This window comes from Podarcis liolepis, assembly GCF_965112155.1.
Source record: "Podarcis liolepis genome assembly, chromosome: 3".
Classification (NCBI taxonomy): domain Eukaryota; kingdom Metazoa; phylum Chordata; class Lepidosauria; order Squamata; family Lacertidae; genus Podarcis; species Podarcis liolepis.
Genome location: NC_139557.1, coordinates 118,846,590 through 118,871,071, shown reverse-complemented (window position 1 = coordinate 118,871,071; position 24,482 = coordinate 118,846,590). Strand labels below are relative to the sequence as shown.

General features: G+C 47.4%; 1 long non-coding RNA gene across 5 annotated transcripts; it reads left to right on the top strand.

The window, feature by feature from the left end:
• The first annotated feature begins 4,233 nt into the window (after positions 1-4,233).
• Positions 4,234-23,504, top strand: LOC310702834. Of its 5 annotated transcripts, none has more exons than XR_014523654.1 (3): positions 4,234-4,257; positions 19,889-19,967; positions 23,337-23,504. It is a non-coding gene; the product is annotated as an uncharacterized lncRNA (long non-coding RNA). The 5 variants fall into 5 exon arrangements; XR_014523655.1 differs by lacking the exon at positions 4,234-4,257 and adding an exon at positions 14,793-14,816; XR_014523656.1 differs by lacking the exon at positions 4,234-4,257 and adding an exon at positions 18,535-18,648.
• Positions 23,505-24,482: the final 978 nt, after the last annotated feature.

Sequence of the window (24,482 nt, the reverse complement as noted above, 5' to 3'; positions counted from 1 at the left end):
TACCTTCCCACCGGAGTGCTACCTATTTATCTACTTGCACTTTGACGTGCTTTCGAACTACTAGGTTGGCAGGAGCAGGGACCAAACAACAGGAGCTCACCCCTTCGCAGGGATTCGAACCGCCAACCTTCTGATCCGCAAGCCCTAGGCTCTGCTGACCTTCTGTTCCGCAAGCCCTAGGCTCTGTGTTTTAACCCCCAGCGCCACCCGCGTCCCATAAGGGAGAACTTACCAGGAATCTAATATTGAGAAGCTTAAACAAACCTGCAACCAGATATCTGCTGTGTGTTTAAAAGGGGAATGTAAAACTCTTAAGTTATAGAGCATGCTAGCGTGAGTTAGGAAGGATATTAATAAACAATATATCCTCTCCTGCCTCCATGAACCTTCCCACAAGAGGATGGTGCTATTGTGCTTACATCTTGCTTGCTGATTTCCCATTAATACATCTGGCTAGCCACTGTGAGGATAGGATTCTGGGCTAGATGGACCACTGACCTGATCAATCAGCTCTTCTTACTTTCCTAAACCATTCCTCACCTCTGGCCTGCTTTTCAGCTTCTGGATGGAAGCGAATGGCCATCCCTCAGCAGAGACAGAACGCCGGGTCTGATGGACAGTTTATGAGTCAACATGGCAAGTCTAACATGCCCACGTGGACAAACCTCTTGCAAGCGGAAAGCAAAAGAGAAACAGGGTGGGTGGCTGCCTGTCTTCCTATTCTTGTTTTTAGCAATTCCGCCCAGTTTTGCAATTTCATAAAATTGCCATCATTAAAACTGTGCAGGCCTTGGGACACAATATAATGTTGGAAGATTGGGAAAGGTTGTGGAAGAAAGGGGTTAAGTTCATGGCATGTATGGTACTAAAAGAAAACATTATGAAAATGATGGTACTTAACCCTGGTAAAATTAGCAAAGATTTACCATGATAATTCATGCTGGAAGTGTAAACAAAAGGAAGGCACCTTTTACCATATGTGGTGGACGTGTCCTAAGGTTAAGGACTTCTGGGAAAAGATTTATAATGAGTTTTAAAAAATGTTGACATATACCGTATTTTTTGCTCTGTAAGACTCACTTTTTCCTCCTAAAAAGTAAGGGGAAATGTGTGTGCGTCTTATGGAGCGAATGCAGGCTGCACAGCTATCCCAGAAGCCAGAACAGCAAGAGGGATTGCTGCTTTCACTGCGCAGCGAGCCCTCTTGCTGTTCTGGCTTCTGAGATTTAGAATATTTATTTCTTATTTTCCTCCTCCAAAAACTAGGTGCGTCTTGTGGTCTGGTGCATCTTATAGAGCGAAAAATACGGTACATTTGTAAAGAAACCAGAAGCCTTTTTACTTGGAATAATAGGATTGGAATTGGCCAAAAAAGATGCTAGGTTATTTTTGTATGCCACTACAGCGGCAAGACTGCTATTAGCAAAAAAATGGAAATCTCAAGAAATACCAATGGTAGAAGAGTGGCAGATGAAGATGTTGGAGTTTCTGGAGTTGGCTGACCTGACTGGAAGAATCTGCGAACAGAAAGAGGAGGAATACCAAGAAGACTGGATGAAATTTAAAGACTATTTAGCTGAATATTGTAATATAAGATAATTAAGAAGGTTCTTGAAAGTACTAAACAGGCCTAGGATAACAATAAGTATGTGGTATAGTAATATGGATTTAAGACAAATAAGAAAAGAATTGAATATAGTTAATTGAAGGAACTAATTATTTAGAAAGATGTTTGGGAGAACTGTTACAAGGTGATATAACGAAATTCAGTTAGGGGGGATTTGAGGAAGTCACTTAACTTAACTAACTGTGTTTCTATTTTATTTTTTTTAGTATTGTAATGTGTTTTGTTCTGTGTGTTTTATATGTTATATTTGTTATAAATATGGAAAACTAATATATATTTTTTGAGGAAAAAAAAGACCTGTGCAGGCCTCATTGAATTCTAGCAAAGCATTTTCCTTTGGCGAGCGTGAGGAATGATGTACCGTATTTTTCGCTCTATAGGACGCACTTTTCCCCCCTCCAAAAATTAAGGGGAAATGTGTGTGCGTCCTATGGAGCGAATGCAAGCTCCTTGGCTTCAGCGATAGCAACGCAAAGCTTCCAAAGCGCAGAGGGAGCGCTCCCTCCGCGCTCCGGAGGCTACGCGTTGCTTTTGCTGAAGCCTGGAGAGCAAGAGGGGTCGGTGCGCACCAACCCCTCTCGCTCTCCAGGCTTCAGGGATAGCCGCCTGAAGCCTTTGGGGCGCAGCGGGAACTCGTGCTGTGCTCCGAAGGCTTCGGGTTCCTGTTGCTGAAGCCGGGAGAGCAAGACTCTCCTGGCTTCAGCAGAGAGGGAGAGCTGCGCAGCGCCCCTTCAGCCAAGTGGGAGGAGAAATGGAAGGGGCTCCATTTCTCCTGCCGCTTCGCTGAAGGGGCGCTGAGCAAAGAGGGGGAGATTTTTTTTTCTTGTTCTCCCCCTCTAAAACAAGGTGTGTCCTATGGTCGGGTGCGTCCTATAGAGCGAAAAATACGGTATATCACACATTAAACATCCTTCAGAGGGAGCCTGAACGGCTTCGCTTGGCCATGTGGGATAAATTTGCAAGGCAACGACAGCAAAATAAATAACCTCGCCCTCTGGAAAGCAGGGTGATGTCCGGGCTTGGGGAGGTAGGGAGAGAGCCGGGATGCTCCCGCGTGCCGGAATGTTAATAGATTTATCTCCCTGTGAGGAGGACAGTTACAAATAGGCCTCTCTCTTGAGCCAACACTTCTTGGAGGTGGCCGTAGACAGCATGAAGAAGATGCATGTACTCCTATCCTTCATTGCACAAGAAGCACTTCGTTCAAATGTTACGTTGGCCGCCAAAGCAGACACAGAGATATCACTTTTTCTGTAAGAGTGTGGGAGTTTGAAACACTCCTTTGGGGTTTCCCCCTCCTCCACTCCCCTTCTCCTTTTTTGGAAGGCAAAAATGGGTTATTCTTAGCAACTGACACGGGGTTGCCGTCCGACAGGGAAAAGATGGCAGGGTGAGGCCCTCAGCTGTGAGATTAATGGAGGGGTTGATTAATGCCTCTCTGCTCGAGTATCTCGGCCGCATCCTTACAGAGCCTGGTCAAAGACCTACGCAGCCCCTTCTCCTCTTCTAAAAAGGTCTTATCTGGCTGTGGCTGAGGAGCCTCAGAAACAGTTCATTTGTATTGTGTCAGGGAGAGAGTGATTCGCCCTCCTGGGGAAGATGAGGATCTGCCTCATGGAGGCTGCGATGCTTGAAATCTCATTCTTTCTCATGTTGACATCTGCCGGGGATTTATCCTGCTCTGTGGCTGCGTGCGGCCCATACATTTAAAGAACATTCCTCCCTCCTGTGTATGGTGAGTGGAGACCCTGCTGTCACAGTTTCTTGAATAAAGATCAGGCTTACTAGCCTCTTTGCTTCTCAATATACTCTGGTTGGCCTTTGTTATTTATCCTACCAATAGGGAACCCACTTAAGGACTTTATACGGGCTCTAGAATACCCCATAAGGGAAAAGGAGCAGGTTTTTCCCCTTGTAACAATACCATTCACGTGGGATTACGGAAAAGGGTTGGGAAAGCAGGGCTTTCTGCCATGTTTAAAATCCTCCTGTAATAAATGAAAATCTGCCCTTATTCCCTTATGGGGGACACAAGAGCCCTTATAGAGTCCTTTGTAGGTTCTCCATCGGTCGGAGAAAATAACAGAGGCCAACCAGAGAATATTGAGAAGCAAAGCAGCTCGTAAGCCTGATATTTATTGAACTGTTGCAACAGGGAGCTCCCCTCTCACACAGGAGAGGAGGAAGACCCAGAACAAGAACAAAGGTGTGCCTATCCTTATATAGACATTTTAAATTGCCTGCCCTGGAGTCCAAGACCATCCCCAGAAACATCATACATACATCACAGAAGAGGCAGTCTACAACAGAAATCTGAGTGCGTTCTTTACCTCCTGTCTGGCAGGTTACCTGTTAATGCTTACTTGATTGGATACCCTGGGGAGTCTGGCCAGTCTTTTGTAATGATAAATACTTAGTTCCTGAGCCAGGTCACAGGCTCGCCCTATTCATACACAGACATATCCTTAAGACAGGATTTGTGAAGGAAAAGACAATGGGGAGGCTTCTCCATCTTCCTCTGACTTTGCAGAGAAAATATTTGGCCAGTTTGGGGGCCAAAATGGCTTCATGGCTGTTTTCCTGTGCTGCTTCAGACATGTAGTTTATATATTTATGTACGTGTTTGCTTGGTACATTTATGAACATTTATTATATATATAAGGCCTTAATTTTTTTATTTCACTCCTCTGCAGGAACAAAGCGCTCAATTCCACATGGACGTCTAAAGGTATTGGGAAGGGAATTGGCATTTCAGGGAGCGCTCCTGTTAACTTGCCATGTGCCCCCGCCATCGCCTCTTGCCATGTGCCAGGGTGCCTATGTCATGCGCTCACTGAGAAAAGCACATGTCTGTGTACGACAAAGTCCGACGAGTCAATCTTAGGGGCGTGTTGTGTTGTTTAGTCGTTTAGTCGTGTCCAACTCTTCGTGACCCCATGGACCAGAGCACGCCAGGCACTTCTGTCTTCCACTGCCTCCCACAGTTTAGTCAAACTCATGCTGGTAGCTTCGAGAACACTATCCAACCATCTCGTCCTCTGTCGTCCCCTTCTCCTTGTGCCCTCCAGCTTTCCCAATATCAAGGTCTTTTCCAGGGAGTCTTCTCTTCTCATGAGGTGGCCAAAGTATTGGAGTCTCAGCTTCAGGATCTGTCCTTCCAGTGAGCACTCAGGGCTGATTTCCTTCAGAATGGAGAGGTTTGATCTTCTTGCAGTCCATGGGACTCTCAAGAGTCTCCTCCAGCACCATAATTCAAAAGCATCAATTCTTTGGCGATCAGCCTTCTTTATGGTCCAGCTCTCACTTCCATAAATCACTACTGGGAAAACCATGGCTTTAACTATATGAAGTCTTCGGGGCAGGACATGGCAAAGGAGCAGGGCGTACGTCCAGGCCATCAATAGCCCATGGGGTGGGAAAATGTTGTCTCAAATGATCTCATTTCCCACATGCAAGAGTCCCTGATAAGGACAGGCAGACAATGAGAAGGAGTCCAGACGATTTTCCTATCAGCCCCGAGAGATGGAGATCAGCAGCAAGGAAGGGGCCAGAGTGCAAAAATGAGTAAGAAAAAGAGAAGGGTGCTGTCTCCTCAAAGCGGGCTGTTAAAACATCTAACATCCGAGAGAGCATGTGTGCCATTGACAGCAGTTGTCTCAAGGCACAATCTGCCAGGCAATTCTCGTGTGCAGGCCATCGAGACGTTTTGTCAGTGGTGCTCTGCAACTTGGGCAGGCATGCCTTCAAATGAGTTAAAAGGCACTTTCCCGAGCACAATTCAAAGTGTCGGTGCTGATCTTGAAAGCCCTAAACATCCTCGGCCCAGTGTACCTGAAGGAGCAACTCAACTCCCATCGCTCAGGTCTGAGGGCCTTCTGGCGGTTCACTCCCTGCGAGAAGCGAGGTTACAGGGAACCAGACAGAGGGCCTTCTTGGTGGTGGTGCCCGCCCTGTGGAACGCCCTCCCATCAGATGTCAAGGAAATAAACAACTATCTGACTTTTAGGCGACATCTGAAGGCAGCCCTGTTTAGGGAAGTTTTTAATGTTTGATGTTTTATTCTGTTTTAATATTCTGCTGGGAGACACCCAACAGATGGGTGGGGTATAAATATAACAACAACAACAACAACAACAACAACAATAATAATAATTTATTAACAGAGCTGAATTTCTCCCAGCCCCAGGAGGGGACTTCTCTCCAAGCCACAGTCTGATAACTTTGTGAACATAAGAGGGAGTTAATGGCCCGTCTAGCCGGACATCCTGTTCTTACTGTGGCCACCCAATTACAGTGGTACCTTGGTTTGCAACTGCTTTAGATTACAACCATTTTGGATTACAACCACGTCAAACCTGGAAGTGTGTGTCCCGTTTTTTTTTATTACAGCCCTTTTGGGGGGGGGGATTACAACCAATTTGCAAATTTTTTTTTGGAGGCCCCATTGGCAGAAGCACGCCTTGGGTTACAACCTGTTTTGGTTTACAAACCGGACCTCCGGAACGGATTATGGTTGTGTTATGTGCTAAGCTTGGATCCTAGAACAATAGGCAAGTAGGATCCTAGATTGCAACTACTGATTGGCTTGCAGGAAAAGACCAATCAGGCACCAGGAGGAAGCTAATCAGCCAATCGTACGGGACTCATTGTGTAAATAATGTATATAAAAGCCTGAGGCTTGGGGGGCAATTCAATCACTGTTTTACAAGCTGCAATAAAGAGCATGAAATCACCACAGGACTCCGAGTATATTTCACTGGCAACGAAGGTGGGATCCAAACCCACTCGTGCGTAGCACAATGGATTAGCAATAGGACTCCGATTATATTTCAGGTTGTAAACCAAGGTACCACTGTATCTCGGTGGGAAACCGGTAAGCAGGATTTGAACATAAGAGCCCTATCACCCCTCCTGGCCTTTCCAACAATTGGAATTTGGGCGCATTACTGCCTCTCTCTATGGAGGCAGAGCATAGCAGCCGTTGATCACCTTGCCTTCCATGAATCTGCCCAGTCCTCTTTCAAAACCGTCCAGGCTGCCTATTACGGAGGAGAGCTTATCTATGCGCTGTGTGGGCAGCAGCAGGAGTGTTATGTACTGAGTTGAATAGGATCCAAATTGCAGCAGTCTGATTGGTCCTAGAACAATAGGATCCAGAATGCAGCAGTCTGAATGGTCCTAGTACAATAGACTTCAGAATGCAGCAGTCTGATTGGTCCGCAGGAGCCACCCAATCCAACTCCAGGTGGAAGTGAATCCGCAACCTGATTGGACTATAGGAGAACCGCAGAATTAGCCAATCACGTGGGGCCCATTGTGTAAATACTGTATATAAAGCAGACATTTCGGGGGAACTTCCACCCCTCACTACTATGAGCTGAATAAAGAGCATGAAATCCACTCTTGACTCCGAGTATATTTCAAGGAAGAAGCATTGGAAGGATGCAAGGAAGGATTCAAGGCAGCTTTGGGATTCATCTCCAAAAACCAAGGCCACGCTCCGTGCTGCATTTCGCGGCCGAATTTCCTTGGTTTGTTTTGCAGGTGCCGCTTAATCTCCCCGGAAAATTTGCCCTGTTTCTGTTTCAGGCCAGAAACGAGCCTCAGATTTTCCTCCGTTAGCTATGCTGCATGTTCACAGATCCCTGGCTTTCTTGAACTCTCTCCCTCTCTCTCTCTCCCTCCCTCTTTCTTCTCCATTCTCTGGCTGACTTTCCACACCCCTGCTCCCATCCTCCATCGCATGGCCAATCTGAAGATGTCAGGCTGCCATGATAAGGCCTCAGAGGGTCTGCGTGAGAGTAACGCTTGCATGTGCTTCGTGGCGCCAGGCTGCGTCTCGCCCCTCCCCCCAGTCTCGCGCAGCAACTTTTCATCCGCCAAAACCACACACGACGTCATCCATCTCTCTCTCTCTCTCTCTCTCTCTCTGTCTCTCCACCTCAAAAGTCGGCACGCGCTCAGAGGTGCAAAGGCTGCAGGAAAATTAGAACAGCAAAGTGGGAAGAAGCAAGCCAGAGGTTTGGTTACTTTGGCAAAGACTCCCGGTCCTGCAGAACATCACCGGTCCAGACTTCACAAGGTGGAATAGCTTCACAAACTGCTAGCTTTGCAACCCCAGCAGTTTCTACAGGTTTGAGGGGAGCTTATCTCTCTGGCTGATGGCCTTGGGGAGATGAGAGAGTGTGTCATAATGGCGGCTGGCTCCATCGCCCGGTTCTCTCGCCTTCCCTCCATTTCCCCGCTGATCTCCTGAGGGGAAACTGTTGGCCAATGCAGAGAGAAGGCCATGGCGTCATCTGTGCGAGGGAAACGCTGGGCCTCTCGGATGAGGTTTCGAGCTGAACGTTAGCCAAGACAACCATGGGGCGATTTCAAGGCTGGCTTGTCGGGAAAGCTGGCTGTGTGAGTGTATCAAACAGGCAGCTTGTCAAACTCAAAGTGGTATATGTGGTCCTCGTCACCCTCTGTAGTATATTCACAAGAACCCTGTGAGGTAGGTTGTCCTGAGAGTTTGTGACTTGTTCAAGGTCACCCAGTGACCTTCATGGCGGAGAGAAGATTCGAACCCGTGTCTCCCAGGTCCTAGTCTGAGACTCTAACTGCTACACCACAAGCTAGGCTGGGAGATCGCCTGCCAAGTTGGTGTAGACCGTACTGAGCTAGGTGGACCTATGGTCTTATATATCACATACTGTATTTTTCACTCTATAAGACGCACCCGACCATAAGAGGCACCTAGTTTTTGGAGGAGGAAAACAAGAAAAATATATTCTGAATCTCAGAAGCCAGAACAACAAGAGGGCAGCGAAAGCAGCGATCCCCCTCGCTGTTCTGGCTTCTGGGATAACTGCGCAGCCTGCATTCGCTCCATAAGACGCACACACATTTCCCCTTACTTTTTAGGAGGGAAAAAGTGAGTCTCAAAGAGCAAAAAATACGGTAATTGTTGGAAGGGTTCCGGGGGTCATCTAGTCCAACCCACTGCAAAGCAGAAATCAATCATTTGCCCAACGTTGGGCTCGAATCCCTACAGGGAAGTTTTTAATGTTTGATGTTCTTAATTTTATCGTGTTTTTAACAGTCTGGTGGGAGCCGCCCACAGTGGCTGGGAAATCCCAGCCAGATGGGAGGGGTATAAATTATTATTATTATTATTATTATTATTATTATTATTATTATTATTAATTTTTATTTATACCCCGCCCTCCCCAGCCAAGGCTGGGCTCAGGGCGGCTAACAAGCAATAATAAAAACAAGTTGAATGAATACAACTTAAAAACAAGATTAAAATACAACATTAAAATATTGAAACATTAAAATATTAAAATGCAGCCTCATCACAGGAGGAGAAAGGAAAAAGAATGCATATTAGTCATGCACACAGTCATCTGAAGGATTGAACTTTGACCTCCTGCTCCATTCCCCAAATATCTCCTCCCTACCAGTGCCAAGCCCCGATCTTTTATGCAAAAGAGGACAGTGGTTTGCATGAAATGAGCACCGGCCTGTTTATATGTATAGATGCATGTTTAGGAAGGGCAGCTATAATTCAAACAGAACAATAGAATTGTAGGATTGTAGTGTTGGGCCCCAGGGTCATCTAGTCCAACCCCCTGCAATGCAGGGATCATAGCAGAGGAATCCCTGACGGGTGCCCATCCAACCTCTGTTAAAAAAACCCACAATGAAGGCGAGTCCACCACCTTCTGTGGGTGCCTGTTCCACTGTTGAACAGCTCTTACCACCAGAAAATTCTTCCTAATGTCTGGAAACCCAAGACATCTCATCAGAGGGATGGGAAGAGTGTGGTTTGAAATATACAGGGGCTGCAGCACAACAAAAGGCGGATGAAATTAAACTGGAGCATTTGTGGTATTAAGAAGATTGGGATTTCAGCAGGAAGTTATCAGATTGTGCACTGATTAGGATTCTATGTGAAATATACTCTGAGTCGAGTGTGAATTTCATGCTCTTTATTCAGCTCGTAGTAGCAATGAATGAAACTCCCCCCCCCCCAAAGTCTAGCTATATATATGTTATTTACACAATGGGCCCCACGTGATTGGCTAATTCCGGGCTGCTCCTGTAGGCCAATCAGGTTGCGGATTCACCCCCTCCAGAAGCCTATTTGGCTGTTCCTGAAGGCCAATCAGGTCGCTGATTATCTTCCAGATGGAGCTGGATTGCGTGGCTCCTGCGGACCAATCAGACTGCTGCATTCTGGATCCTATTGATCTAGGATTCAGCTCAGTACATAACACCTGGTAATTCCAAGGCTGCTTGCTGCTTTAAACCAGACTTGCCCTCCAAATACAGTGGTACCTCGGGTTACGAACTTAATTCATTCTGGAGGTCTGTTCTTAACCTGAAACTGTTTTTAACCTGAGGTACCACTTTAGATGTGGGACGCGGGTGGCGCTGTGAGTTAAACCACAGAGCCTAGGACTTGTCAATCAGAAGGTGGGCATTTCGAATCCCCACGACGGGGTGAGCTCCCACTGCTCGGTCCCTGCTCCTGCCAAGCTAGCAGTTCGAAAGCACATCAAAAGTGCAAGTAGATAAATAGGTACCGCTCCAGCGGGAAGGTAAATGGCGTTTCTGTGTGCTGCTCTGGTTCTCCAGAAGCGGCTTAGTCATGCTGGCCACATGACCCGGAAGCTGTACACCAGCTCCCTCAGCCACTAAAGCGAGATGAGTGCCATAACCCCAGAGTCGGTCACGACTGAACCTAATGGTCAGGGGTCCCTTTACCTTTACCTTTACCACTTTAGATAATGGGGCCTCCCGCTGCCACTGCGCCGCCACCGCACGATTTCTGTTCTCATCCTGAAGCAAAGTTCTTAACCCGAGGTACTATTTCTGGGTTAGCGGAGTCTGTAACCTGAAGCGTCTGTAACTTGAGGTACCACTGTAGAGGACTGGCCTCTGCAGAAACCTAGTCCCTTGGAATCAGCTGAGTAAAGTAAACTGGTTGCACACTGCCATCTGCTGGCACAAAACTGTATCATATTTGATGTATATCCGGAATGCAGAATCAGCTGCTCTCCAGATCTCCCACCACGCATAAGAAGAGCCTGCTGGATCAGGCCAATGACCCATCTTAGTCCAGCATCTTGTTCTCACCGTGGCCAGCCAGTTGCTTGTGGGTAGCATGCATTCAGGATTCGAACACAAGACCACTTTCCCTTCCTGTGGTTTCCAGCAACAGGTATTCAGATGCAATTAGTGACCATTGGGCCAGCTTGTTGGGGCTTCTGATAATTTGGAGTCCAACACAATTGGGAGGGCCACAGGTTCACAACCCCTGATCTTTAAAGCGGGGGGGGGGGGGAGAACAGTTTTGGGACAGAGATCCCCATCAGGCCCAGCCAGGTGGGAAAAGTTGGGTTCTGCTAATGCGATTGGATGGGAGCTGTAGCCCCCCAAACCCAGAGGGCGCCAGGACCTCAAATACTGGTTTGCCAGATGCTATGGGGAGAGATGTATGGAAGATGTAGAGATGTAGGGAAGTGAGAGCTGGACCATAAAGAAGGCTGACTGCCGAAGAATTGATGCTTTTGAATTATGGTTCTGGAGGAGACTCTTGAGAGTCCCATGGACTGCAAGAAAATCAAACCTCTCCATTCTGAAGGAAATCAGCCTTGAGTGCTCACTGGAATGACAGATCCTGAAGCTGAGGCTCCAAGACTTTGGCCACCTCATGAGAAGAGAAGACTCCCTGGAAAAGGGAGAGGCAATGGAGTGTACCTTCGGGGGTGAAGTTCAACCACTGTGTTAGCAGCATCAAAGTGACCTCCCTGGGATGCAAGCCTGGGCAGTGTGTCTGGAGGTCTTGGGCTGCCCAGATGACAAGACACCGCCCCCCGCCTCACTGATGTGGTCCAAAGTAAAACAGAGCAAGACATTTGGCACCAGCTTGGTTGCGGGAGTTGCAGGAAGGAGGCATAGAAGGCGCCATCCAGCTGTCTTAGGGACTCCACTCTGGATCTGTGTAGCATTTATTCCTTAGCCTATCCTGAAGATATCCCTCAAGGCAGCAGAGGTTAAGGGTCAGAGTTCTCTTTTTCCTAGAAGGGCTATGTTCCCAGGTTGACAAGTCCCATTTACCCCTCGTTAGAGGGATATACTAAGGACTGCTAAATCATGTTTGTTTTGTTTATTATCACATCAGTGGTGTAGCGTGGGTTTTCAGCACCCGGGGCAAGGCAAGTAATTTGCGCCCGCTAACCCGTGGATTTGCGCCCCTAACCCATGGACTTGCGCCCCCTAACCCTAACCCCCAGATGTTGCGCCCGGTGCGGCCGGCCCCCCCTGCACCCCCCACGCTACGCCACTGTATCACATTTACCTCCCACATTTCCTCCAAGGCGTTCAAGGTAACATACCTTGTTCTTCCCCTCTGCATTTTGTCTTCAAAACAACCCTGTGAGTTAAATCAGGCTGAGAGAGTGTGATTGTCCCAAGGTCACCCAATGAACATCCTGGCTCCTAGTTTAATGTTCTAAACCTGGGGTCAGCAAACTTTTTTAGCAGGGGGCTTTTTTAGCACTGTCTCTCAGACCTTGTGGGGAGCTGGACTATATTTTGAAAAAGAAAATGAACGAATTCCTATGCCCCACAAATGACCCAGAGATGCATTTTAAATAAAAGCGCACATTCTACTCTACAAGGCAGGCCCCACAAATAACCCAGAGATAAACGGCCTCGGTCCAGTATACCTGGAGGAGCGTCTCCACCTCCATCGTTCTTCCTCTCTGCAAGAAGCCAAGTTACAGAGAACCAAGCAGAGGGCCTTCTCAGTAGTGGCACCCGCCCTGTGGAATGCCCTCCCATCAGATGTCAAAGAGAAAAATAACTACCAAACTTTTAGAAGACATCTGAAGGCAGCCCTGTTCAGGGAAGCTTTTAATGTTTAATAGGTTATTGTATTTTAGTGTTCTATTGGAAGCTGCCCAGAGTGGCTGGGGAAACCCAGCCAGATGGGTGGAGTATAAGTAATAAATAATAATAATAATAATAATTTAAATAAAAGGGCATGTTCTACTCATGTAAAAACACGCTGATTCCTGGACCGTCCGCGGGCCAGATTTAGAAGGCGATTGGACCAGATCCGGCCCTAGGGCCTTAGTTTGCCTACCCATGCTCTAAACCACTACACCACACTTGCTTTTTCTATGGTAAATATAAACAAAACTTTGCAAGGAAACATATTTGGAATTGGGAAAAATAAAACACATTGAAGGGCTGGTTTTCTTTCATGCACAGTTTATTTAATGACAACAAAACCACTTATTATTATTTCCAGATAAAAGTCCACTTTGGGTGCCAATACGCATAGTTCTCTTGCTGCTTCTCAGGAGGTCTTCCTCCAGTTTCCTGCAGCTTCTGGATCCTTCTGGGCCATTATCTGCAGCAACGCTGGCGCCCATTGGTGCAGGTGCCAATGGGCCTTTCATTGTGGAAGCAAAGTCTCCGGCAATGTCCATGGTTGTAGTGGCACTGCAGGCTGTCATAGAGGTCTCCTGGTGCTGTTCAGAGAACCACAGGTTTGAGTAAAACTGAGACCCACCAAGGCAAAAACTTTGCAAAAACCCACTTACAGCAAGACCAGTGTCACTACAAAGAGTTCAGCCTGACTGCTGTACTGGCAAGAACCAGTGATCTAAACCACTGAGCCTCTTGGGCTTGCCAATCGGAAGGTTGGAGGTTTGAATCCCCATGACGGGCTGAGCTCCCATTGCTCTGTCCCTGCTCCTGCCAACCTAAAGTTCGAAAACACGCCAGTGCAAGTAGATGAATAGGTACCACTGCGACGGGAAGGTAAATGGCATTTCCGTGCGCTCTGGCTTCCGTCACGGTGTCCCGTTGCACCAGAAGCGATTTAGTCCTGCCGGCCACATGACTCAGAAAGCTGTCTGTGGACAAACGCCAGCTCCCTCGGCCTGAAAGTGAGGTCACCTTCGGCTGGACTTAACCATCCAGTGGTCCTTTACCTTTACCTTACCTTTACCTGGGGACGCGGTTGGCGCTGTGGTCTAAACCACGGAGCCTAGGGCTTGCCGATCAGAAGGTCAGCAGTTCGAATCCCTGTGAAGGGGTGAGCTCCCGTTGCTCGGTCCCTGCTCCTGTCAACCTAGCAGTTCGAAAGCACGTCAAACTGCAAGTAGATAAATAGGTACCGCTCCGGCGGGAAGGTAAACGGCGTTTCTGTGCGCTGCTCTGGTTCGCCAGAAGCGGCATAGTCATATTGGCCACATGACCCGGAAGTTGTCTGCGGACAAATGCCGGCTCCCTCCGCCTATAGAGCAAGATGAGCACTGCAACCCCAGAGTCATCCGTGACTGGACCTAATGGTCAGGGGCACCTTTACGTACTGGCAAGAACCAGTTTAGGAGGAACCTAACTTATAAAGTGAAAAACAACTCCAGATAAGGTGCAAGGAGGGTTCTGCATGTGCAGTAAAAAAAAAGGAGTTTCCAAGGGCTGTATGAAGAGATGGTGAGGCGATGGGTGGCCTCAGCTGACCCCTATCTAGCTCAGTCCTGCCTTCACTGATGGCAGCGGCTGTCCAGGTATTCAGACAGGTGTCTATCCTAGTCCTACCTGGAAATGCCATTGGAAACTGAACCTGGGCTTTCTCCATGCAGAGTCAATGCTCCACCCCTGACCCACAGCCCTTCCTTGTGGCTCTTTTGTCCCTGGAAGTCAAAAGCAGCTGAGCAGCGCTTCTGATCTGTTTCGCCCTGTTGCCTCCTCTGTGCCTCAGTTTCTCACCTGCAGCAGACTGGCAGAGGAAGAGGAGAAGGACACACAGCAAGTAAAGCATCCTCATGACGCCTTTGGGTCCGTGAGCGGAGGCTTCGGAGGAGAGGAGTCTCGTGCAGCGAAGCTTTCCTGGCTCAGGAAGCGAGTGAGCCGAACAACCTCTGTGTTTACAGAGGGTTAGCAGGCTTGGGAAACATCCCCAAGGGTGAGCCAGGAAGCAGGCCAATGCGGTAGCCCAACCCAACTGAGACTGGCACAAATGTAACCTTTTGGGATTCGATATCACCATTAGATAACGGCCTACGAAGCTGGCTGGAGACCAAGGGAGCAACCTGGAGCAGATCCATCCTTTTGATGCAATACTTTCCTCTTCTTCTGGCCAAGTTGTTCCCTCAAGCGGAATTCTGTCGGGATTCTGCAGGTGAGCAATGATGCAACATGAACATTGGCAACGATACTAAAAAAAAAAGTGGATCAGGAAATTCCACCTTTAAGAAAAAAGAAGAGGTGAGGGGACCAAGAGTGCAGGTGAAATAATACAAACAAATTATAACCACAATATAGTGTTGTAAACAAAATCTGCCCTTTTCCCCTTATGGGGTATTCAAGAGCCCATATAGAGTCCTTATGTAGGTTCCCTATTGGTAGGAGAAAATAACAGAGGCCAACCGGAGAATACTGAGAAGAAAAGCAGCTAGTAAGCCTGATCTTTATTGATCTGTTGCAACAGGGTGCTCCCCTCACACGCAGGAGGACAGAGGAGGAGGTGTGCCTGCCCTTATATAGACATTTTAAATTCCCTTCCCTGGAGCTCCAGAGTACCCCTCCATACATCATACATACATCACAAAAGAGGCGGTCTACAGCAGAAATCTGTGTGCGTTTTTTATCTCGTCTGGCAGGTTACCTGTTAATGCTCACTTGATTGGATACCCTGGGGAGCCTGGCCAGTCTGTTGTAATGATAAATACTTAGTTCCTGAGCCAGGTCACAGGCTCACCCTATTCAAACACAGACATACCCTTAAGACAGAATTTGTGAAGGAAAAGACAATGGGTTGGCTTTTCCATTTTCCCTTGACCTTGCAGAGAAAACATTTGGTCACTTTGGGAATCAAAAATGGTTTCATGTCAGTCTTCCTGTGCTGATATATGTTCGTGCTTGGTTGGTACATTTATTATATATCTAAGACCTTAAAATTCTTATCACAATAGCAGAATTCTTTTTTAAAAAATAGTTTTTATTGGTTTTTCGATATATACATCCTTTATGAAATATCTCTCTAGCAACTTTCCATTTTTCCTGCCCCCCTCCCCTGGACTTCCCCCATACTCAGTGGCGTAGCACGGGGGGTGCAGGGGGGGCCGGCCGCACCGGCCGCACCGGCCGCAACATCTGGGGGTTAGGGGGCGCAAATCCACGGGTTAGGGGGCGCAAATTACTTGCCTTGCCCCGGGTGCTGACAACCCACGCTACACCACTGCCCATACTTCCACTTTGTTTTACTTTCAGTTTATTCATCCTGCGTATTATTTCCCCAATTAATCCCTAATACCTTTACAGCTATTTTTTCATTATTATTTACATTTGTGAATGTTTACTCAAACCCTGCTGATGAGTCCAACTCTTCATATTGTCTCTTCATATATATTGCAAATGGTTCTCATTCTCTTTTAAAGTCTTTGCTGTCCCTTTCATGTAATTTGTCTGTTAATTTTGCTGATTCTGCATATTCTACAAGATAGCAGAATTCTGTTCAGTGGGCAGAATGGTGCTTCCAGAGAGGCTCTCTGGTTGATGCCACAAATACCGTGTGCCGTTAGTTGCACAGTGCAATGCCCTCCCTGATAACAGGCACAAGGCGTTCTTTTCTCCCCGTGTGACGTCGCTGAGAGTAGATAAGAATGCACCACAATCTCCTGCTTAACTGGACCAAAGGTCTCTCTAGGTCTCTCTACCGTCTATTTGAAATGGCAGCCAGTGAGGTCCTCGCTCACATTCTTGCAGGAATTTATGTATAGGTGTTTTTTTTCTGGGGGGGGGGTTGCCCCTCCAGCAGATATCATGCACATGCACCCCACTAACAAAATCAGTGCAATCACTTTTGTGACTTTTGTGATTTGTACCCACAAAACACTTCATCCCATGTTCTTCCATCTATTCAAAGGGCCTCTGCTGCACAATACCAAATGTAACAATTCACTGATAGATGTATCTATGTACTGGCTCACTGGGGAAACTTCAGAAATTCATATAGACATGTGAGCTCAGCTACTCAGCAGCCCCTCTGCCTGAGTGATAATTCCTGGCATCCTGATACCTGAGTGCCAGACAGGTAGCCATTCCAGAAATAACAAACCCAGATGAAGACAAAAGGGTGTGATTAACTTGGCTGGGAAACAGGGAAATGTAAATATCTCTTTTGCTACACTTGATGGGTGTTTGGTGGAGGGCAAGGGGAACCATGGGGCAGGGTCCAGGATGCTCAGATTACTGCCACCAGACCTTCCCTTTCCTGCTTGGCAGGGGGTTGGACTCGATGGCCCTTGTGGTCTCTTCCAACTCTATGATTCTATGATTCTCTATGTAACCATGATGTATTAGTGATGTAGGTTGGGGGGGGGTGTAACATGGGGATTAAGGTAAAGGCACCCCGACCGTTAGGTCCAGTCATGGATCACTTTGGGGTTGCAGCGCTCATCTCGCTTTATTGGCCGAGGGAGGTGGCGTACAGCTTCTGGGTCATTTGGCCAGCATGACTAAGCTGTTTCTGGCAAACCAGAGCAGCGCACGGAAACGCCGTTTACCTTCCCGCCGGAGCGGTACCTATTTATCCACTTGCACTTTGACATGCTTTCAAACTGCTAGGTTGGCAGGAGTTGGGACTGAGCAATGAGAGCTCACCCCTTCATGGGGATTCGAACCGCCAACTTTCTGATCGGCAAGCCCTAGGCTCTGTGGTTTAACCCACAGCGCCACCCGCATCCCATAACATGGGGATTAGCAGCTAATAAAAATTTGGGTTCTCTTTTGTTCGGGGCTTCCATCTTGTTCCACCTTGTGGCAGGTGGGAGTCCTGTCGCGACAGTCTTCAATAAAGACCAAGCCTACTGGCTGCTGTTTTGCTCTGGTATTCCTGGCTGGTGTTTTTTGTCCAAGGGAGTCCTCAGATTTCTCCATTAACAACATCATACGTTTAAAGAATTACTGTAGAAGGACGTTTAGTTCCAGAATTTGCCTTCACACTCACTTAGGAACCCACTGTTAAACCGTTTTTATGGAAGGCAATCTTACTCGGCTACGAGTGATTGCCGAAGAAGAAGACCACTTTAAAAATGCCCCCCCGCCCTGAATCCTGGGAGATGTAGTTTGTGAAGGGTGCTGAGTTCTTAGGAGACCCCACTGGTCCCAGTTCCCAGAGTTCCCTGGGTAAACTTCCCTTCGTTGTTTAAATCAACCTGGGAATTGTAGTACTGGGAGGGGAATCGTGGGATCTCATAAGAACAAAATTAGTCATACATATGACTAAGTATTGAAAAGCTGAATGTTTTGGGGATAGGTTTTATTGGGGGGGGGGCAGACCCTTCTAAGTTCCTAGGTGTTGGGAATCAAGCCTGTATCAGGAGAAACTGGCCACTCTCCAGGCACCCGGCTTGATCTCCGGTTGACCTCCCTGTCTGCATTCCCCGGCAGGATACAGGCTAGGTCGCGATAGGCGATCCTTCTCGGCGTGAGAAGAACATCCCCCCTCTTTCCTGCCCCCCCCCCCGGGCAGGGGAAAGAGATAGACAGAAACGTATTTACATGCCTTTATTTCTGTCTTTGCAGCGTTACAAAAATCATGACTGCTCTCTTCAAGCTCCAGCAGCCGAGAGACAAACTCCTCCTGTACTTCCTGTACAGCTCATATTACACTCTGAGCTAATTCCGGTGCTTCACACTGTGAATAGACTGTCCCTCTGTTTCCCACGGAACAGTCCCAACATTCCCATTATGTTTTGCTTTCAAGCTACCAGCTCGCGGCCGCATTGCTTCTATATCGTAACACTAGGTCCACCAATAAGCAATGGCCCACACTGGAATTTCCCAAACCCCACATGAAAATCCCCCCCCCCCATGAAAAAGCATCTCAGTTCAGCTTGCTCCGTGGAGAAACTTGGCTCCCTTGACCTCCCTATTATGACCTAATAGAACTCATGATTGCTGAGAAGCAGCCGGCCACCCAGGAAGGAGCCTTGAAACTTTTCCTACAGGCAAGGAGTTGCTTCTCTTCTTCATGCTGCCCCCCGCCCAGTACAAATGCCCCTTTGATCTGCCCCTTCTCCCTTCCTGCCCCTTAGGCCCAGGCTTCCTGCCCCCAAACACCTTTGCGATGTTCCCTCTTTCTCTTAATCGGCCCACTTCCTTCAAAATCCTCCTGGAAACCACCATGTCCAAGAATATTTCAGCCTAGGGAGCCAAAATGGAGTCCTCTATGTGTTCTTGGGCTCCAGATACCTTTTCTCCAGCGGCCGAACAGCGATGGAGTACACTACCTGGGCTGCCCCTGTTTAGACCTTGTTCCTGGCAGAAATAAGGTTTGAGCTCAAGTATCGCAGCTTGGTCCAGCCCATCCATCGCTACTTTCCCTCACTTCTCTCTTTTCTTCCATACCTCAGCTCCTGTTGTTGTTGACTTTGATTTGTTGCCCCTGCCCTCTCTTGTAATACCAACATTAGTGGAGTGGCAGACCAAAATGGTTGAATATGTGGAATTAGCAAAACTGACCCACAGAATCCGTAACCAAGAAGAAACACAAGTTCAGAAATGAGTGGAGTAAATTTGTGGAGTATATACGCAGTAATTGCAGAAGTTTAAAGGCTGTAGTAGGATTAAAATAAATCTTATGATGTGAATAGGATGTTCTTAAGAATCTGCGATAAATGAAAGGTAAATATGAAAACCTGTTGAAGGGAGGGAAGTCCGTGCTCGATAGAGCGTTGAGAAAATACATTAGTGTATTTATTTTATTTTGTTTTGTTTGTGTTAAAGAAAATTCAATAAAAAGCCTTTTAAAAAAAATTTATTGCCTGCCCTCGACCCCTAAGATCAGGGTGGATCACAGCAATTTAAATGCAACATTAAAAAGTATTAGTATTACTAATTCTAATTCTTTTATTATTTTTATGCCACTCATCTGACTGGGTTTCTCCCAGACGCTCTGGGAGGCTTCCAACATATATAAAAGCACAACAAAACATTGAACAATAAAAAACTTTCCCATATGGTGGAACCTCAGTTGTCGAACGCAATCCATTCCGGAAGACCGTTTGACTTCCGAAACGTTTGACAACAGAGGCACAATTATTATTATTATTATTATTATTACTACTACCACTATTAATGCTGCAGAATAAGCAGCCCTGTCAAATTAGAAGCATCGTCAAATTGTGCTCTTTTCCAGCTCCAGACCTTAGTGCTCTGAATTTCTCTTTCGCTTCTTGTCTTTTTCAGATTACATCCCAGCCAACTGCCATGAAGATTTTTTGTCTTCTCTTTGCTGGACTGTTCTTGGTCTTCCTGTCCAATTCAGGTAAAAATGCCCACTGACTAATGACCAACCTGATCATTGTGTGATGAGGGAAGAAAGTCAACCCTGTTTTTGCACAGAAAGGCAAAATTATCGGCTTCGCACTTTCCCAAGCAACATGCAGAATGAAACACAGCCATCCTTTGAAATTATCTGGATTTTGCAATGCAGTTCCCCAGCCAAAATGCATCTCACAGGGTCGTGGGTGTGTATAAATGCAAACTTCAGTAAAAATAACATGAAAAAATAATTATATTTGTGAAAATCACTTTGCAAAGCATGTGTATGTTAGAGGAAATTGCATACCAAAAAGTGTACACAGGGAGAAATTTCTACTTAGATCCTGGCAAATTTTAATGAGGACCTTAAAACCCCCCACAAATCACTCTATACAGTGGTACCTTGGGTTACGAACTTAATTCGTTTCGGAGGTCCATTCTTAACCTGAAATCATTCTTAACCTGAGGTACCACTAATGGGGCCTCCTGCTGCCGCTGCGCCGCTGGTGCACGATTTCCATTCTCATCCTGGGGCAAAGTTCTTAACCTGAGATACTACTTCCGGGTCAGCGGAGTTTGTAACCCAAAGTGTTTGTAACCGAAGGTCTTTGTAACCTGAGGTACCACTGTACTTTGTCTTTCTAACTTCCAGCAAGTTGAGGATCTAGCACAAAGCCTCTTCCTTTGTTACCTTAATGGCCCACACTTTGAGAGGGTCATTACATCACCAGGAAGCTAGCCTGGCTGTTGCAAGAATCGAAACCATGCTGGACCCAGGAATTAAAAGGGACTCAGGCATATAGCTTACCCCCCAACTCATAACAGTATTTTATTCTGTGTGTGTGTGTGATGTCTCTGCAGAGACATCACCTTGCCAACAAAGGTCTGTATAGTAAAAGCTATGGTTTTCCCAGTAGTGATGTATGGAAGTGAGAGCTGGACCATAAAGAAGGCAGATCACCGAAGAATTGATGCTTTTGAATTATGGTGCTGGAGGAGACTCTTGAGAGTCCCGTGGACTGCAAGAAGATCAAACCTCTCCATTCTGAAGGAAATCAGCCCTGAGTGCTCACTGGAAGGACAGATCCTGAAGCTGAGGCTCCAATACTTTGGCCACCTCAGGAGAAGAGAAAACTCCCTGGAAAAGACCCTGATGTTGGGAAAGATGGAGGGCACAAGGAGAAGGGGACGACAGAGGACGAGATGGTTGGACGGTGTTCTTGAAGCTACCAGTATGAGTCTGACCAAATTGTGGGAGGCAGTGGAAGACAGGAGTGCCTGGCGTGCTCTGGTCCATGGGGTCACGAAGAGTTGGACACGACTAAACGACTAAACGACTAAACGACTAAACGACTAAACAACAACAACAACAACATGTGTGTGTGTGTGTTTTAAATAATTGCTTCAGCTACACACACAAATAATATCTGCAAATAATATGTGTATATCTCTATTGGAACTGAACTCAGCAAAGCCGGCTGCACAACACAGTGCAGGGAAACTTGCCATATCCCTTAAAACTCAGCTTAGTTGGGACACTCCAGCCCAGGCTCCAAGCATAGGGTAAGGAAGACAATAGGCCACTCTTCTCTTAGCTTGTGCAGTTTAACTATGGGCTCATGAGATCCACCGCTGGAATCAAGACGCAAGACGTCTAAATTATATTAAGGAGTAGTGGCGCTAAGGGTGGTGCTGTGGGTTAAACCACAGAGCCTAGGACTTGCCAATCAGAAGTTCAGCGATTCAAATCCCCACGACGAGGTGAGCTCCAGTTGCTCGGTCCCTGCTCCTGCCAACCTAGCAGTTTGAAAGCACGTCAAAGTGCAAGTAGATAAATAGGTACCGCTCTAGCGGGAAGAAGAAGAAGAAGAAGAGTTTGGATTTGATATCCCGCCTTTCACTCCCCTTCAGGAGTCTCAAAGCGGCTAACAATCTCCTTTCCCTTCCTCCCCCACAACAAACACTCTGTGAGGTGAGTGGGGCTGAGAGACTTCAAAGAAGTGTGACTGGCCCAAGGTCACCCAGCAGCTGCATGTGGAGGAGCGGAGACACGAACCCGGTTCCCCAGATTACGAGACTACCGCTCTTAACCACTACACCACACTGGCTCTCTGGTAAACGGCGTTTCCGTACATTGCTCTGGTTCACCAGAAGTGGCTTAGTCATGCTGGCCACATGACCTGGAAGCTGTACGCCGGCTCCCTCGGCCAATAAAGCGAGATGAGCGCCACAACCCCAGAGTCATCCGCGACTGGACCTAATGGTCAGGGGTCCCTTTTTTATACTGCCCAGGCCAATGACCTCCACTCTTTGGTAGCAGATTGCCAAGGTTCTGAGCGCATTCTGAGCTGAGGAATATCTGAGCTGAGCTCACAGCTCACATCGAAACCATACGTTTAAAAGACGTTTAAAGCACATGTCTTCCCCCACAGAAGGCTGCACACACACACACACACACACACACACACACACACTATACACTTAAAGGACATGGCTTCCAGTAAAGACTCTGGAGAATCATGGATTATTACAGATCCCAGAATTATTTGGCGGAAGCTGTGTGCTTTAAATCTTTGGCGTGATCACCGTCTTTTTAATCCAGTGGTCTACTCCTCCTTAGCTTTTTTCATTTCAGCAGGTGGGAAACGTCATTTTGCCATTAAACAATCTGGGAGTCAGAAGCCCCTGGCGATCTCCCATTTCCCTACTCCTGGTGTAGAAGACACACTCCTCCTCCCTCCACAAACCCCTTTCCTTGCGTGACATGTCTCAGAATGCAAACCTACAGGCAGGAACTGGTTTTTGTAAGCTAGCCTGGGAGCCTTTTTGTTATGTACTGAGTTGAATAGGATCCAAAATGCAGCAGTCTGATTGGTCCTAGAACAATAGGATTCAGAATGCAGCAATCTGATTGGTCCTAGAACAATAGGACCCAGAATGCAGCAGTCTGATTGGTCCACAGAAGCCACCCAATCCAGCTCCAGGTGGAAGTGAATCCGCAACCTGATTGGTCTATAGGAGAATCCCGGAATTAGCCAATCACGTGGGGCCCATTGTGTAAATAATGTATATAAAGCAGACATTCTGGGGGAACTTCCATTCCTCCTCACCAGTATGAGCTGAATAAAGAGCATGAAATCCACTCTTGACTCCACATATATTTCACTTTTTGGCTTCAGAGCAGGGTAAAAATTCTGCAAGAAAGTAACGCAATGAAGTGAAGCAAACACAACAAACATCTTTAATAGTTGTGTGTCAATTTTGTGCAAGCCTCAGTGGCTGATAGCCAGTCTCCTACGCAGCTAAACTTAAGGTGCAGGATCCTTCCCCTCTCTTGCCTCCCTAGTGATGTTCCTCTTCCCTCCACTTGTAGGCATAGCGGACTTTGTCACCCTGGGCTGCTTCGTCCGAGGCGGGAAATGCGAAACGGACATTTGCAAAGAAAATGAAGAACAGATCGGAAACTGCTCCAGAACTGAAAAATTGTGCTGTAAGAAACCAAAATAAATGGCGTCTCCTGGATCCCAGGGGACTTCCTTTACCTGGAGATGTGGGCATCAGATCCGCACACTGAAAGATCAATGAGGAGGAGGAGGAAGCCTTGGTTGAGCTGACTGCTTGTGGGTGGCTGGAAAACCGACAAGGAGTCACAATTTTCTCCTGATTGCTGGAGATCTCTCTCCAGCATCTGGAATGCTACCCCCACCACAGTTCTGCTTGTGAAAATTTGTCGAACGAAAATCGGGCAGGCCTCCCTCCATTGGATTATACTTTACGGATTAATTGTGTAAATTATACCTTAGGCAAGGTGCTTGTGGAGCAGGGAGGGTGATGAGGCTGAACCCTGCTAGCCAGGGTGTTACGGAAAAATCTAGGTGCAAGGCTGCTCAGTCACCCAGCTCGTCGGGCAGAGACCGCGGGTCCCTGCAGAATAAAGGAAGGGGTCCAGTCACCAACTGGAGCACATAGCTGTAGGCCAAAGTTTATTGCGCAACAGGTTCAAAGAGGAATTTTGAACCCCGAGGATGGGGTGACAAGGACTTTTAAAAGTTTCCCACCATATCCCAGAATACAGTTCATACAGCATCATTGCTACATCACTGACATGTCACAAAAGGGGAGGGGTAGACAGGGGTTACACTAGTTTAACCTTGGCAAACATGTCCAGACCAGTCCTTGGTACAAGATTAGCATAAGCAGACATGGCAGGGCAAGACTTGGGTATAGGATTAGCATAGGCAAACACCTCTGAAGTCCCACCACCCAAAGTACAATAGAACTTCCTTTGCATGTTTGGACCCCTTGGCAAGTTTGGTGATGGGATTAGGCCAGTGTTTCCCAACCGGTGTTCCGCGGCACACTAGTGTGCCGCGAGACGTTGCCTGGTGTGCCGTGGGAGGGAGGCGGGCGAGTCGGGCGGCGAGAGGCGGGGCGGCGGCGGCGAGCACACGCGGGGCGGCGAGCGAGCTCCCTCCCACATCCCATCGCCGCTCGCTTCGGCCGGCCTACTGGGCTGTCG